This window comes from Mustela putorius, unplaced genomic scaffold, assembly GCF_011764305.1.
Source record: "Mustela putorius furo isolate JIRA1106 unplaced genomic scaffold, ASM1176430v1.1 tig00003845_pilon_pilon_pilon, whole genome shotgun sequence".
Classification (NCBI taxonomy): Eukaryota; Metazoa; Chordata; class Mammalia; order Carnivora; family Mustelidae; genus Mustela; species Mustela putorius.
Window position 1 is genome coordinate 90051120 of NW_025421998.1, and position 14451 is coordinate 90065570.

At 39.2% G+C, this 14451-nt stretch overlaps 1 long non-coding RNA gene across 2 annotated transcripts in view; it reads left to right on the forward strand.

Annotated features, from left to right (window-relative positions):
• Positions 1–14451, forward strand: part of LOC106004499 — a 54777-nt gene that overhangs the window by 19485 nt on the left and 20841 nt on the right. The window contains exons 3-4 of one of the 2 annotated variants that reach the window (XR_006601422.1): positions 6995–7109; positions 7744–8214. This is a non-coding gene — a long non-coding RNA (uncharacterized LOC106004499). Of the gene's footprint in view, positions 1–6994; positions 7110–7743; positions 8215–14451 lie in introns of those variants that run through there. The other variant, XR_001177519.2, reaches the window with a different exon arrangement.

The following is a 14451-nucleotide window of genomic DNA, read 5'->3' on the forward strand; positions in this document are numbered from 1 at the left end:
TCCTATCACTTTTACCATATTCTATCATTTAAAAGGAGGTCCCTGTGTTCAGCCAACACACAGGGCAGGGATTACAAAAGGTCATAGGTAGTAGGAGGTGGGGATCATTGGGGGCCATCTTAGAAACTGCCTACTATGCCATTAGAATGAAATTCAGATCCTTAAAAAAGGATGTTTAGTCTTCCATTCAACATGGTTAAGGGAAAGGAAGTAACATCAAATATGTACAAAATAGAAATTGTTTTACATGTATATGCCTATGATACTCATCAACTTCATGTATTAAATATTTTTGCCATATTGAGAATTTGGAAGAAGTAATATAACCTTCCCCACCCCTTAAAAACTCCGCAAAAATCCCTTTGTTTAAATCCAAAGCCTAACAAATTATATATTAATAAGATTATTATTTTAAAAAATAAACAAGTAGTTTTTTCTAGGTGACTTTATAAAAAAGATGTAGATGCGGGGCTCTAAGCTCCCCAAGGTTAGGAGGGTAAGACAGTATATTGCCACACCTGGGCAATTCAACACTACAACAACTTTCTATTGATCCAAGAAGCAGAATTGTCTCTGAAAAACAGAAGAACTGATTAAAATTTCTGTCTCCATGATTACTTACAGCATCTGCTTTGTGCCCTGGGGTCCTCCTTTATTCGTAATCTGTCGAGAGTTTCAAAGATTTTTTTTTGCACCTGGTATCAGATGAATCTGTGACTCTCATTAGAGAAAATGTTAGAGTTAATTTATTCCTCAGAAAAGCAAAGACACCTATGCTCCACAGAGGTGGCTAACACTGAAAAAGGAGCTCAGACCTTCCTGTTCTTTTGTTCTCTCTTTGTATAAGGCAAATAACATGGGGAGTTAAGATGTAGGCATATTTAATTCAAATTAATCAAAGTATGCTTAATTACAGAGAACTAACATGCAGACAAATAATCTCTTCAACAAAAGTTTAACTGCTAAGGCTTGTACTTTGTTGTGCTTTGGCACCCAAAAGAGTGGTTGAGAACAAATCAGTCTTTCTGGATGGACGTTATTTTCTAATGTTGCAACTCCAAGAATAATTTGAATTGTAGAACACTGGGAATATTGAAATCTACACTCTTTCTGGGAGAATGCATATATTCACATACTTGCAAAATTTAATGTATTTCGGAGATTCCACAGACCCATATTAGTTTATACCTAACGTACAGCTAAGAAACACTGCTGGGATAGAAAATGAAAATTTATTTAATTTATTTATTTTAAAATGTATTTATTTATGTTATTAACTTATATATTATATATCTAACATATAATTATATATTTATTAATTTTATGTTTATATATTATTTATAATTGTTTATTTGCTTATTTATTTAAATGTATTAATCAGGACAGATTTGCTGGAAGCAATACCTGTTTTAGGAGGGCTTTTGACATTTCCTTGAGAGATTTCAAGGGTTCTTTTTTTAAAAATTGAATTTATTTATTTGAGAGAAAGAGAGAGAGAGAAAGCAGGTGTTGGGGGTAGGGGAAGAAGCAGAGGGAGAAGCAGGCTCCCCGCTGAGCAGGGAGCCCAACCCAACTCAGGGCTCTATCCCAGGATTCTGAGACAGAGATCATGATGGAGTCAAAGGCAGATGTTTAATTGAGCCGCCCAGGTGCCCCAGTAGAGACCTCAAGTGTTCTTATGTAAGGACAGTGTTGTGGAGTAAAGAAGTTATTTCTGTTGTAGTCGTTCTCCAGCTTTTGAATAAAAGAGAATAACCTGTGAAGCTTGTTAAAAGTATATGCTCCAAAGTACAGCATAGGGAATACAGTCAATAATAACGTGACAACTTGACATAGTGGCAGATGGTAACTAGATGAGGTGATCATTTCATAATGTATATAAAGGTTGAGTCACTATGTTGTACCCCCCAAATTAAAATAATATGTATATGAGCTACATTTCTTTCTTTTTTTAATTTTCTATTTAAATTCCAGTTAGCACACAGTGTAATATTAGTTTCAAGGGTACAATTTAGTGATTCAATACTAACATACGAATCCAGTGCTCATCACAACTATATTTCTTTTTTTTTTTAAGATTTTATTTATTTATTTGACAGAAATCACAAGTAGACAGAGAGGCAGACAGAGAGAGAGAGAGGGAAGCAGGCTCCCTCTGAGCGGAGAGCCCGATGCGGGACTCGATCCCAGGACCCTGAGATCATGACCTGAGCCGAAGGCAGCGGCTTAACCCACTGAGCCACCCAGGCGCCCACAACTATATTTCAATTTAAAAAATGTGAATCCCTAGACCCTACCACCAATATTGACTCAGTAGATCCTAGGTGAGGCTCCAGAATGGGATTTAAAAGAAGTGCACAGGAGTTACTAAGCCAGGTGGCCCAAGAACAATCTTGGAGCAGCTGCCATGTAATCAAGGACCAGACTTTCTCTTCCACTTGGATGAGCAGGAGTTGTGTGTCGATCTGCCCTGTCTCCCACAGGCTTTCTGGAGGTTTTCTGTACTCCATATGAAATACATCTCAGAAAAACCCAGTGTAGCTGGAAACACTAAAAAAAAAAAGAAAAGAAAAGAAATGGAACAAATGAAAAATAACAAGTCTTGAGATCTGCTCCCAATTTAGCTTACTAATACTAGACTCTAGAATTGAACAGAATGGCCTGCCAATACACAGGAAGATTTCTACCATAGAGAAGCAGGGAGACCTCTCAGGACAGACGCTCCCAAGTGACACAAGCTGTGGTGCACCAGCCTGGCTCTGCTTTTATGCTCTGGTTGAGTAATCTGAAAAGTCTCCCTACCTCCCCAAGGAGTGAGTCAAGAGACCAAGAGTGGGGCTGGGATAGAAATGACCACCCGTGGAAACGGAAAGCAGGGCAAGTGTTTCACCCAAGACCTCCTTGGTTCTGAGATGATTTTCATGTATTTATTAATTATAATATTAATAATATGGGGGGGTTCCTCTTCAAGAGTCTCAATTATTAAAAGACACTCAAATCAAAGCTGACTCAATCTCTCTCTCTGTCTCTCTTTCATATACCCACACTTGCAGATACACACACCACAGACATACCAGACAAAGTCAGATGGCATTTACTGCTTACGTTTGGCTGGTGCATACAATAGTACACACACTTTTTACAAGAAAACTGGCCTCTAGGGGAGGAGATTGGAGCTGGTGGGCTGCTTTCGAAGGCGCTAACTTGAAGAGCCAGGAGAGCAAAGTCAAAGTAAGACTTCATAACTGAGGCACACAGCTTTAAATAGCACTAGTTTTATTATTACTTTTAAATTTTCTTTATTCTTATGAAAATTTTTTTCAATTAGAGAAAAGCCTCCTGAAAATATCTGAAATTAGTAGACTTATGTCTCTGGGGAATACTCAAGCATGACCATAGCTATGTTGGACAAGAAAGGCAACAACAGTCAATTAGCTAAGCATTTGAAACTGGATGGGGGTTTCTACATAATTCTGATCCTGAACACATGGGGTGATTTTGAGTTCCCTCATCCAATCCCTGGACCTCAGTGTTTTGTGTTAGGTTGTTAGGTAGAAAGTCACATTTTTTCAGGCAATGCCATAGCAAATTGATTTTATAGGCATGATGTTCTTCAGATCCTTTTGCCTTTTTCCAGTTTTTGAAGGCCTGTGTGGATCTCTGCAGGCCTATATATGGTGGTGGGGAGTGGAGGGGACACAAAACAAATTGGCTTCAACCGCAGGAAAACCAGACTTGTTCAAGCATCAACAAAGTTCTTCAGAGTTTCCAGCATCCAGTCCTCCTCCCCCTCCCCCTACACACAGTACTCGTAGAAAGACAGCAGCCAACCTGGATTTTATCTTCAGGAATGTCACTAACCACCAACTAATGAATTTGTCGTGATTCTATTAATTCTATTCATCTCTCTGAGTGCTGCTTTTTATTCATCTCTCTGGGTGCTGCTTTTCTGACCCATAAGATCTAAAGTATCTCAAAGGCCCTTCATAGTGTTGTGATCAAAGGTTTAGTCTAGCTGATAGAGCCACCTCTATCTTAAATTTCTGGTACTGTAAAGACTCCCTAGAGAAAATTTCAAGAGTCTCCAGAATTGGGTGGCTTCCCCAGCATCTGGAGGGACATGGGTCTGACCTTCCTTGGTAAAAATGCAAGCATCCTTTTAGGGACTGTGACTGCTACCTGGGTTTTGCTTTTCTTTCTGTATGTTAATATGCCCTAAAGTCTTTTCAATCAAAGATTCCTAGTTTATCAGGTGATCCCTGAAACATGGGAATTAGAAAAGCAGGTAATAGATGAATCGAAGTGTATGTCCAGGACAGAGGAAATCATGATGACACAGCAGAAAGAATAGAAACACTGGGATCAGGAAACATCTCAATTGCATCCAGTCACCTGGGGGGAACTTATTAAACTGGATATCCCAAAGATATCCAGAACTTTTGAGCCACGTTCAGGGCAGGAGTGGGAACAATCTGCATTTTAAAAAACTTTGCAAAAAAATCTGTTCACAGTGATATTTGAGAGTTGTCAGACTAGAAATTCAGGAGTCAGAGAATTGAAATACTGGGAGACAGGAAAAAGTGACCTAGGGGTTAAATAAATGGGGTGCTAAAAATTATGCAAGCAAAATGTGGAAGGGGGTATCCCCAGGTTCTAAGTGTATGGGGCAATTTTTATCACTAGCCAGGGCGCCTGCTTTCTTCTCTTGGACCTTTCCCTCTACCAGGCCAGTGCTCCTGGATGGCTTGGAAAACAACCAGTGGCCAATTAGAGTGGTAGCTGTGTCTCCCTTCACAGTAAGTTCAATGTTCCTTTCAAAGTCTCTTCCCCTGTGAGTTTGTGAAAATCCTGGCAAAGAAAAAAAATCAGCACAGCTGCCTGGTAACTTCAGTAGGACAAGAAGAGTCCCTAATTAAACTCTCATGTCTTTGGTTTAAAACTCCATTTAATGAAATAATTTACCATCTAAGACAGCTGTTGATTACAGGAAAGTATACCTTGAATCTTTGTTAAGTAGCAACCCCCTTCAAATCTTCATCAAACTTCTCAAAAGAAATACAACATATGCCTTCTTAAGGAAAAATGAAAATCTTTCAACATTTGATGCCTTCCTCTTTACAACTCTGTTAAATCAGAGAGGCTGGCTGAATTCCAGATGTAGACTATTATTCTTGCTTCCATTATTTCCAACCTGACTTCAGGGCCCGCCAAGTGATTTGGCAGGGCTCTAAAGGTCGCATCCTCTAGATTGTTAAGAAGCGAGTTGTAGCAAGCAGATGAGTTGGGCAAGCAGCACCTGTTGGGGCTTCTGTTAGTCTGATTGGCAGTGCACACTTTGGGGTACATTGCCTTTTGGGGTTTTCCTATTTTGGGTCCTGTTTCTACCCAGTCCCCAATTAGAGATAGCAAGACCACTTATGAGTCTTCTCCTATCTCTTCTCTTTCTTGGGCCCCTCAGGAGACTCCTCTTCTCAGGGCTGCCTCCTTACAGTTGCCTAATAGAGAGTGGTGTAAGGAAGAGAGATGGTGGTAACCAGAGAGTTGTTTAGGAAAGGGCAGTTGGTTAACCCATCCCATTTGAGTCTTGGCCCAGCTGGTTTAGACTCAGTAAATCATACCGCTGTCTTTGAAGGTGGGTTTCATAAATGCAGCAGTACAATTCAGGTAGGACTCCTCATTGCGTGTTTGTCAGTATGCTGTTCACTTGACTAAGCTAACAGGAGGGGTAAAGCAAAGCCTAGAGTACTTTTGTTTGAAAGATGCGGCAGCTTTTATTAGTTGCTTTTGAGAGTCATTTTGAGAGTTTGGTCCAACTACTTAACTACCTTACTCTCCTCACCTACCAAATCAACTTCTCTGTGCAAAAGATAATGTGAGATGCATGGCTGAATCAACACTCGCATTCTTGGTGTGTTTTGAAGTGAGGGGCCTTATGCTAGTCTAACACGTGACCTCATGAAGTCTATTTTGCTATGGGGGAGCCCACAGACTTTCCTTGAGAATTGAGACTAGATTTGCCAAGCATAACAAGTCATATTTGTGTGAAAATGCAAGTTGTCATGTTGTTGTTGTTTTTAAGATTTTATTTATTTATTTGACAAACAGAGATCACAAGCAGGCAGAGAGGCAGGCGCAGAGAGAGAGAGAGAGAGGAGGAAGCAGGCTTCCTGCAGAGTAGAGAGCCCGATGTGGGGCCCGATCCCAGGACCCTGGGACCATGACCTAAGCCGAAGGCAGAGGCCTTAACCCACTGAGCCACCCAGGCGCCCCTGTCATGTTGTTTTGATCTATAATGTCAGTGGTTTAACCAAAGCTGAAGACCCAAACTCTTGTGCTGCCTCTGTTGGCGTCATTTTAGGTGATCTGAAGAATGTCTGGCTCCCACGATTCTAACGAAATGGTGGAACATGTTGAGAATAACATTTAAGGTGCTTAGTTTTGTGTTTTCTTCTCTTGAAAAAGAGTTATTTCATTAAAATAGATCAAGCTAGAAGTAATAGTTTCTATAAGCTTCATAATATAATTATGAGGACAAATTACCCATAGAATAGAGCGTAGGATGCAATGTGCTAACAATTAATTTTCCTCAGCCCTTTGAGGCAAATCCTATTTTTCATTATGTTATAGGGGGGAGAAACTGAGGTTTAAGAAGTTTGAGTAATTTGAGACCGTACTGCTAATAACCTAGCAACGTTAAGACTAAAACGTAGATTTGTCTAATTTATATCCTTAATCTTTGATTTATGCACAGTTCCTTTTTAAGAGTCTCTGGAGAAAGCAGTGTAGAATATAAGTTTCATATGGCATTAACTTATAGATACCAGCTGGCTATATGTAAAGCTTCTTCATTTTAAAAGATGGTGGAAAGTTTTATATATGTGTGTGTGTGTGTGTATATATATATAGGAGAGAGAGCACATGCTACAACATAACTAGCTCTCCTTCCAAGAAATCATCCTACTGAAGTAACAAATATTTGTCTGATTGTTTCTAGATGAGTCCTGATACACTGATATATGCCATAATTCTACACTACAATCCATTGCCTGCCAACAACTCTAATATCACGAGAACTAATCTGTTGTGCTGGTGAAATGTTCTTATCTCAGGTAAGGTGTCTCATAGCTCCTCCTGGCCTGCCCTGATTCCTCACTTCACCTCACTCAACTGGCTTACTATTAATATAACAGCAAAACCATCCAACCCAGCTGGATTCCATTTAGTTCCACTGTGTCCTCTCATCAGAGACTGAAGTTCACCATACGACTGAAGAGTGGTAGATGGAGGTGTGAGTAAATTAGGGGCTACCCTTCACTGCCAGTAGCTCTATGGGTGAGAGATATCTCAATACAGAGTTTTGGACTTCTGAGAGGAATTATACTAGCTTCATACTTAGAGATATTATTTGTGTTCAAGTGAATGTCCACCTTGAGAGTCACATTTCTCTAAGGCTCTTTATTGATTTATTTGTAACCATGCTAACTTTAAACATAGAATCTATTCTTTTTTTTTTTTTAAAGATTTATTTATTTATTTGACAGACAGAGATCACAAGTAGGCAGAGAGGCAGACAGAGAGAGAGGAGGAAGCAGGCTCCCTGCTGAGCAGAGAGCCCGATGTGGGGCTTGATCCCAGGACCCTGGGATCATGACCTGAGCCGAAAGCAGAGGCTTTAACCCACTGAGCCACCCAGGTGCCCCAGAATCTATTCTTTGACATGCCCTTATTTATTCATTTCAATAGGTAAATTACATGAAGCTCCCTTGTCAGCTCCAAATGCAAAGTAATCCATGAACCAGTGCTCTTTAAAAATCTAGTTGCTGGGTTGGATAGCCAGTCAGATGCTACTTCAGCCTTCATGTCACCAAGGCTCAAAGTAGATACTCTTCAGTTCAGAGTTGATGCTTTTACATCTTCTGGTGTCATTAACAACGTGGTGAGTTATTTTTCTTTCTTCTCTGTGGTTATCTAGCATTAATATCCTAAATGTCTGAGTCCAATCTAAGTTTCAGCTATAAATTATTCTCTAGATCTATATTATATGTCATTTGAAGACTATTGAAGGATCAGCTAAGTATCAGATTCTTTAAACAAAACTTGCTTGCAGGGCACCTGGTTGGCTCAGTTAGCCTTCGGCTCAGGTCATGATCCTGGGGTCCTGGGATCGAGTCCTGAATCAGGCTCTCTGCTGTGTGGGGAGTCTGTTTATCCATCTCCCTCTGCTCTTGCCTTGGCCTATTCTCTCTCTCTCTCTCTCTCTCAAATAAATAAATGAATAAATAATCTTTAAAAAAGACTTGCTCTTTCAATAGATCAAACAATGTATGAGTATAGCTATTGGAGCATTTGAATGCCAGTGACACTTAACAAATTCAGGTATAAACTATGTCAAAATAGAGGCAAATTTAGTAAAAATGTAGAAAGTTGTTAAGAAAGAAGTAGACCATTAAGGCTATATAAAATGAATTAGATTTTTCTCAGGTATTAGAACAGGCAGGGGAAGAATAAAGCTTTATTTTGTGACCACAGTTAACATTAACCATCTATATCTATGTCAAGGAACTAAGCTTTTTACATGATAATTTTAATATAATATGTAGATCATTTTCAAGTACATAATCAGTAGTTACTAATAATAACTAAGACAACTGGAAAATTTGGCTTTCAATCAATGCCCATGTCTCTTAAACCATATTATTTCCTAATTAAAGAATCGAGGAGAGTTCTCAACCTTAGCTGCATGGCATATCACCTAGGAAGCTCTTAAAAATGTGATTACCCCAGACACTAACCCAAAAAACTAAATCATGAACTTTAGAGTGTAGAACCCAGATGTTAATAAAAATAATTCTGAAGCTTCCCATGTGATTCCAACATGCATCTAAGGTTGAGAAATTCTGGTCTAGAATAAATACAATTAACGAGTAGTTTCAGGAAAGGCTAAATTGATAGATACTTTTTTCCACTGAATCATACCTCATTCACTAATACGAAGCTTTGGAATAACAATCAAAGCTAGTTAGTATAACTAATACCTAAATCTGCAATACCTAAATCTGTCATATTACAGGTGACATCTGCTATTTTGCTCCAATTTAATCTTACTACAAGCTTGTTAAAGGTTATTAGAAGCTTTGTTTCTTTAGTGTTCCAAGTTTAACCTTTAGTATCACTTCAGCAAAGTTTGCACCTGTTTTCTAGATGAGAAAAGATGATCAACCCGATAAAGGATTACAATTAGCTATAAGAGGGTCAAAGCAATGAATATGAGCGGTAGAATCTCAGAGCAGCTTTCCTATCTTGGAAAGTTCCCTTCCTACCACAACTTATTCAGGGTAAGATTCTAAATATCTAGTTTGAACTCCATTTTCTGGGTACTGAGCCCCATAATCAACTGATTGTCTTATGTTGGCCATAGAATATGTTTAGAGTTTTAGTTTAGCTCAGTGGAACTCCAGGCTTGAAGTAACATGTAGAATATTTTGGAGTTCTCTTTAACATGGGCCATTCTTTCTTTTTCGGATAAATTTAGCACTGTGTTCATGGAAGTATCAGAATGACCTTTTTTTTTTCCTTAGGAAAGGAAGAAAGAAGAAACTGCTTTTCACATTAAATTTTTTTTCTGCCCTCTATTGCATTCTTTCCTTTGTTTTTTACCTTGGCGTAGTCATTTGATATAAACCTTGTCTATTTGCTTCTTTAATTTTCTTTAATTTTCTATAATTTGAATCTTATAATCTGAAGCTATTTAAGTTTTTTCTTAAATGTTCTATATAGATAGTGCTTGCTTTAGGAATTTGTAACTGCTGTGAGACTTGTACAAAGTCCTATCCCTCACTAAAACTGGCCTGAAGCCACGGGGAGAAAGGTGAACCAAATATTGTATGATGGTGGGGAGGAAAAATTTCCCTTTATTTTTCAAGATTCTTCTGGCTGGTTTAAGAATCAAATTGACATGAGACAGATTAACAGGAGAAAATCAAATTTAAGTATGTACGTATGGAGAATCCACACAAACATGAGTCCAAAAACGGGCAAAATGTCATCCTGAACTAAGGAGAGGTGGGTAGGGGTCTGGGACTTCAAATGGAAGGAAAACAATTCACAGGAAAATGATAAAGAGTATATGTTTGATAAATAAATGTTTTCTGGCCATTCAGAAGAAATGGAACATAGACTGAACTTTGATCGAACAGACCTTCCTAGGTTCCTCCCTGTCTACCATACCTAGTTCATTTTACGCTGTAGCTCTCGATGGTGATAACTCTTTTCCTGGGTCAGGTCCTCTATCTAAATTGTTTTAGGCATTTAGACAGAAGGCTAAAGTTTCTTCCTCGTTTCTTGAGACCTTGGTTATTTTCAGCTTGAAATAATCTGCATGCACATCTTGGGACAATTGATTCTGAAGTACTGTAGTAGCAATTGGCTTTTAGAGTTGGAACTGTAATTATTGCTGCTTTCTTTATAACATTATGGTACAGAAGACTGAAGAAATCTGCTTTCACAGAAATCTGTGAAAGATTTTTTTCACTACCCCCCCCCCAAAAAAATGATGCACATAGTCAGTAGCTGTTCTGTTTCAATGTTTGAAGTTTTATTTATTTTTTTAAGGTTGTTATGTTTATTTATTTGACAGAGAGAGAGATCACAAGTAGGCAGAGAGGCAGGTGGGGGTGGGGTGGGGGATGGGAAGCAGGTTCCCTGCTGAGCAGAGAGCCTGATGTGGGGCTTGATCCCAGGACTCTGAGATCATGACCTGAGCCAAAGGCAGGGGCCTAACCCACTGGGCCACCCAGGTGCCCCTTGTTTCAATGTTTGAATAAGACTTCTTAAAGCTCTAAGAGAAGCCATAACAGATCACAACAGTTCTGAGCTACAAGGCAATCCATCTGAAATTGGACCATAGCTTCAACAACTCATATTTTGGCTAGAATGATAACTTGTGTCTCCTGGTGTCCCATCCTCTCCCCTTGCCCCTCAGTCAGCTCTTACAGTCCATTTGTTTTCAGTGGAAGCCCCTGAGTCTTAGTTCTCTCCCCACTCGTCTTCAAGTCTTAGTTCCTTTAGCTGCCCCCTAGAACTTTAGGATGTGTAAGGCAAAGATGAATTGTTGTGGTTGTGTATCTCAAGATAGAGGTTTTGTATACAAGATATTGTCTTTGAATTCCTTAGACTGGAAGAGATGTGATCGTTGATTCTAAAATCTCGCTTTCAGATGGGATTCATTGTTTCTCCTTTGGACTGTTTTCCTGGAGTCCTTTGTATTGCAACTGGGACCTGTGTTTCTCTGGATTCCACATGTTTGCCCAGTAGATTGTTAGCTACTAGAAATAGGACGGCAAGTGGGTGGGGGAAGTAGGAGTAGGGAAATAAGAAGTGATAGAAGTCAACATCAGAATCATTGAAGAGCTGTTTCTGAATACCATCTTTATCGGCCACCAACACCCAAAGCTATCTCCAAAAAAACAGTTAAATAGAGCAGTTGGGCTAAGGGCAAGAGAAACAATGCTGAAGTTTTCTCACATTTAGGGGTGCATTTTATATTTTAGTTGTAGGGTAATCTTCATTGCTTTAAAAAAAAAAATCCTAGTTTTGAGGAGGGAAAATTAAGCTCTGTAACACGTAAGTACTTACTTTAGCTAACTATCCTTATCTTTAGGCATTATTATTGGGAGAGAAGAAAATAGGTTTTCCTAACTATGGCTTTTTTTGGAAAAGAGCATAAATCTGGCACTGATGATAGCCTTGGTTTATGCTCTCCTGGGGAAAGGAGATAAGCACAGTATCCCCCTTTCTATAGCACAGCCAAGAACTCACATAGGAATTCTTAAAGAGACAAGGTAGCTGGACCCAAGTTTCTTAAATAATCTTGTCAAGAAAATGCGGGAAAAACAAGTTCATTTGTTTCTGCCAAACAGAGAAAGGCCACTCTTAGATGAATTTTAGGGAACTGTTTACTACTTAATTTGCTTTGACCATTTCTAGTTTTGATGATTTCTCACGGTGCAACAGTGAGCTCATTTTAATGTAAAACCACTACTTTTTAGGCAAGTTCATCTCCAGATTCAGTTCCCAATATAGTTGTAGGTCACATGCAAAACCAGCTTAGTGCATGGAAATATCAGTTGGGGAATGTGTTATGGAATGAGAACCAAAACCAAATCAACAATTAGAGCCAAACTGGTCAGTTCAACTCTTCAATTCTGGCCTAGTATTAAAAATTGATTAAAATACTTTTAATTGGGGATGACTCTCAAACATTAGCAAGCATTGGAAAAGTCATTTAGAGTGCTGAGATGGGCAGGCTCCATCACCAGAGCTTGATTTAGGACAGCTGAGATGAGGCCTGAGAATCTGCATCCCTAACAAGTTCCCAGGTGACAGTCACGTGGCTGTTCTGTGGACCACACTTGGAGACCACTGGCTTAGAGAACTACAATTTTGGGGGCCTGGTATCTTTATTATTTTAATTTCAGTATGCTTAATTTTATTATTATTTTTAATGTTATGAGGGCCTGGTCTTAATAAGCTCATTGGTCACGCCTCGTGAAGAATGAATTTGCTAAGATGCTCTAATTATGGTTGTTGTCGTATGGAGATGATTGCAACACCACCTACCTTCCCATTCATCTTTTAAGGAAGCATTTAATTCTTTGCCCTTTCATGGTAGCTCAGAGCTTTCCTAGCCACTGGTAGGAGAGTGGGGTATGGTTGTAATGTCCTATCTCCTTATTTTCATGTACAGGCTTTGGACTTGTGCTTCCTCTCTCTCTGCCCTGATACCTTCTGCTTTTCTCAATACTGAGGCTCCTTGGCTCTTTTTCTGTTAAAGGGAGCTAGCATGCCTAGCTAGGTTTCTATTATCTTGTAACCTTTTGTTGATGTCTTCCAGAAAATAACTTCCCACCCTTGAAATTCTGACACCCTACATCCTCTAAGGTGTCTTGAAGTTAATGGGGAAGATGTTTCATTAGTGACTCCTTCCAAGTGCAATTTCAGGCATTCTACTATTTACATTCCTAGTTTAGCTGTATCCTAAAAACTGTTCCTGGCAACTCTATCTCAACATTCCAGTGGTGGACCTTTTATTTACTTCAAACATCATAAAACTTGGGCTAACACTTAACAACTATTGATGAAAACTAAATGGTGTAAGTAGATAGCGTCGCTTATCCCCTTGTAACCCATATCAGGTGAAGGACACTGCCTTGCTAATTGTATAAATATCATCATTTTCCTACGGAAGGGACCATTACCCAATTAGTCCTTGTTCTAGCAGCAAGATTATAAGCCACAGGATATGGAATATGATTGATTTAAGCCATTTGTGGTAATCAAATTCTTATTTTCCAGTAATTTGACTAGGGAAGGACATGTGGCTAATTCTCATAGTGACATAAGGGAATCTTGGGTCTCTTGGGGATAATTTTCTTCCCTCAGAGAGAGGGTACAAATACTGCTTTTCTCTCTACCCTCTTTATTTCTACCTTGGATATTGCTCTATGAAGATCTATTGCTTGGTAACATTGCAGCCCTCTTGTGACCATGAGGGAAAGGTGAGGTCATTTCAGAGACAATTACTCAAAGCCCTGATATTACTAAGCCACTGAATCATCTGTGGAACTAACTTTGGACTTCTATTTATTTAAGAAAACAACTTTTACTTCAGTCACTCTTAGTTTTTTTTTTTGTTGTTGTTAAATAGTTGAGTTTGAATCCATTATGAAAGTATATTTGGTCTTTGTTAATAATAAAAGCACTGGACACTTATTTTCCCAATTTGTTTGGGAGTGTGGCCTTTGCTTCCCCAAAGGAGTAAAACTTGGCCTTTTGTTTCCATAGGGAAGCAGAGGAACATCTCTTGGTGCAAACTCATCAAGAATAGCGAGAACAGTCTGGTTTTCTTAAGCGCTAATTAGTCTCACCTGGTTCACAGCCACAAGCAAAATTGCCTAACTGATTTTTTTTTTAATCACCAAGTGCTATGACAATTACCACAATATTATGACAGCACTAATACAATATAGCCTAGCTGAAATACAAAGCACTCTCCAGAGAGAAAAGTAGAGAAGCTTTTCATTGAGCTGTTTCTGAACTTCCTGTCCTACCTAACAGATGGGGGTGGGAAGGTGAAGAGGTAAAGGGAAGGCTCAGCATGTTGTCTGTTCTACGCTCTCAGTCTACTGCTGTGGTGCTGAGACACCTGTTAGCTTTGGAGATGCCCCTTCACGGATGCTGTTCCTCTAACAGCCCGTGACTCTGTGGCAGTGTCTTGGCTGACTTCACAAGATGAAGGGTGAATACTCTCTAGCCAGGGACCATTCTCCCAGTTAGGTGGAATTTTGACTCTGATTAGGCCCTTTAATCCTCTTCCCTTTCCACTTTGTCATGGAGCTGAAAATTCTTCTCATTGGTCCTTCTGTTAGATTTGGATTTTATGTGCCGAAGTTA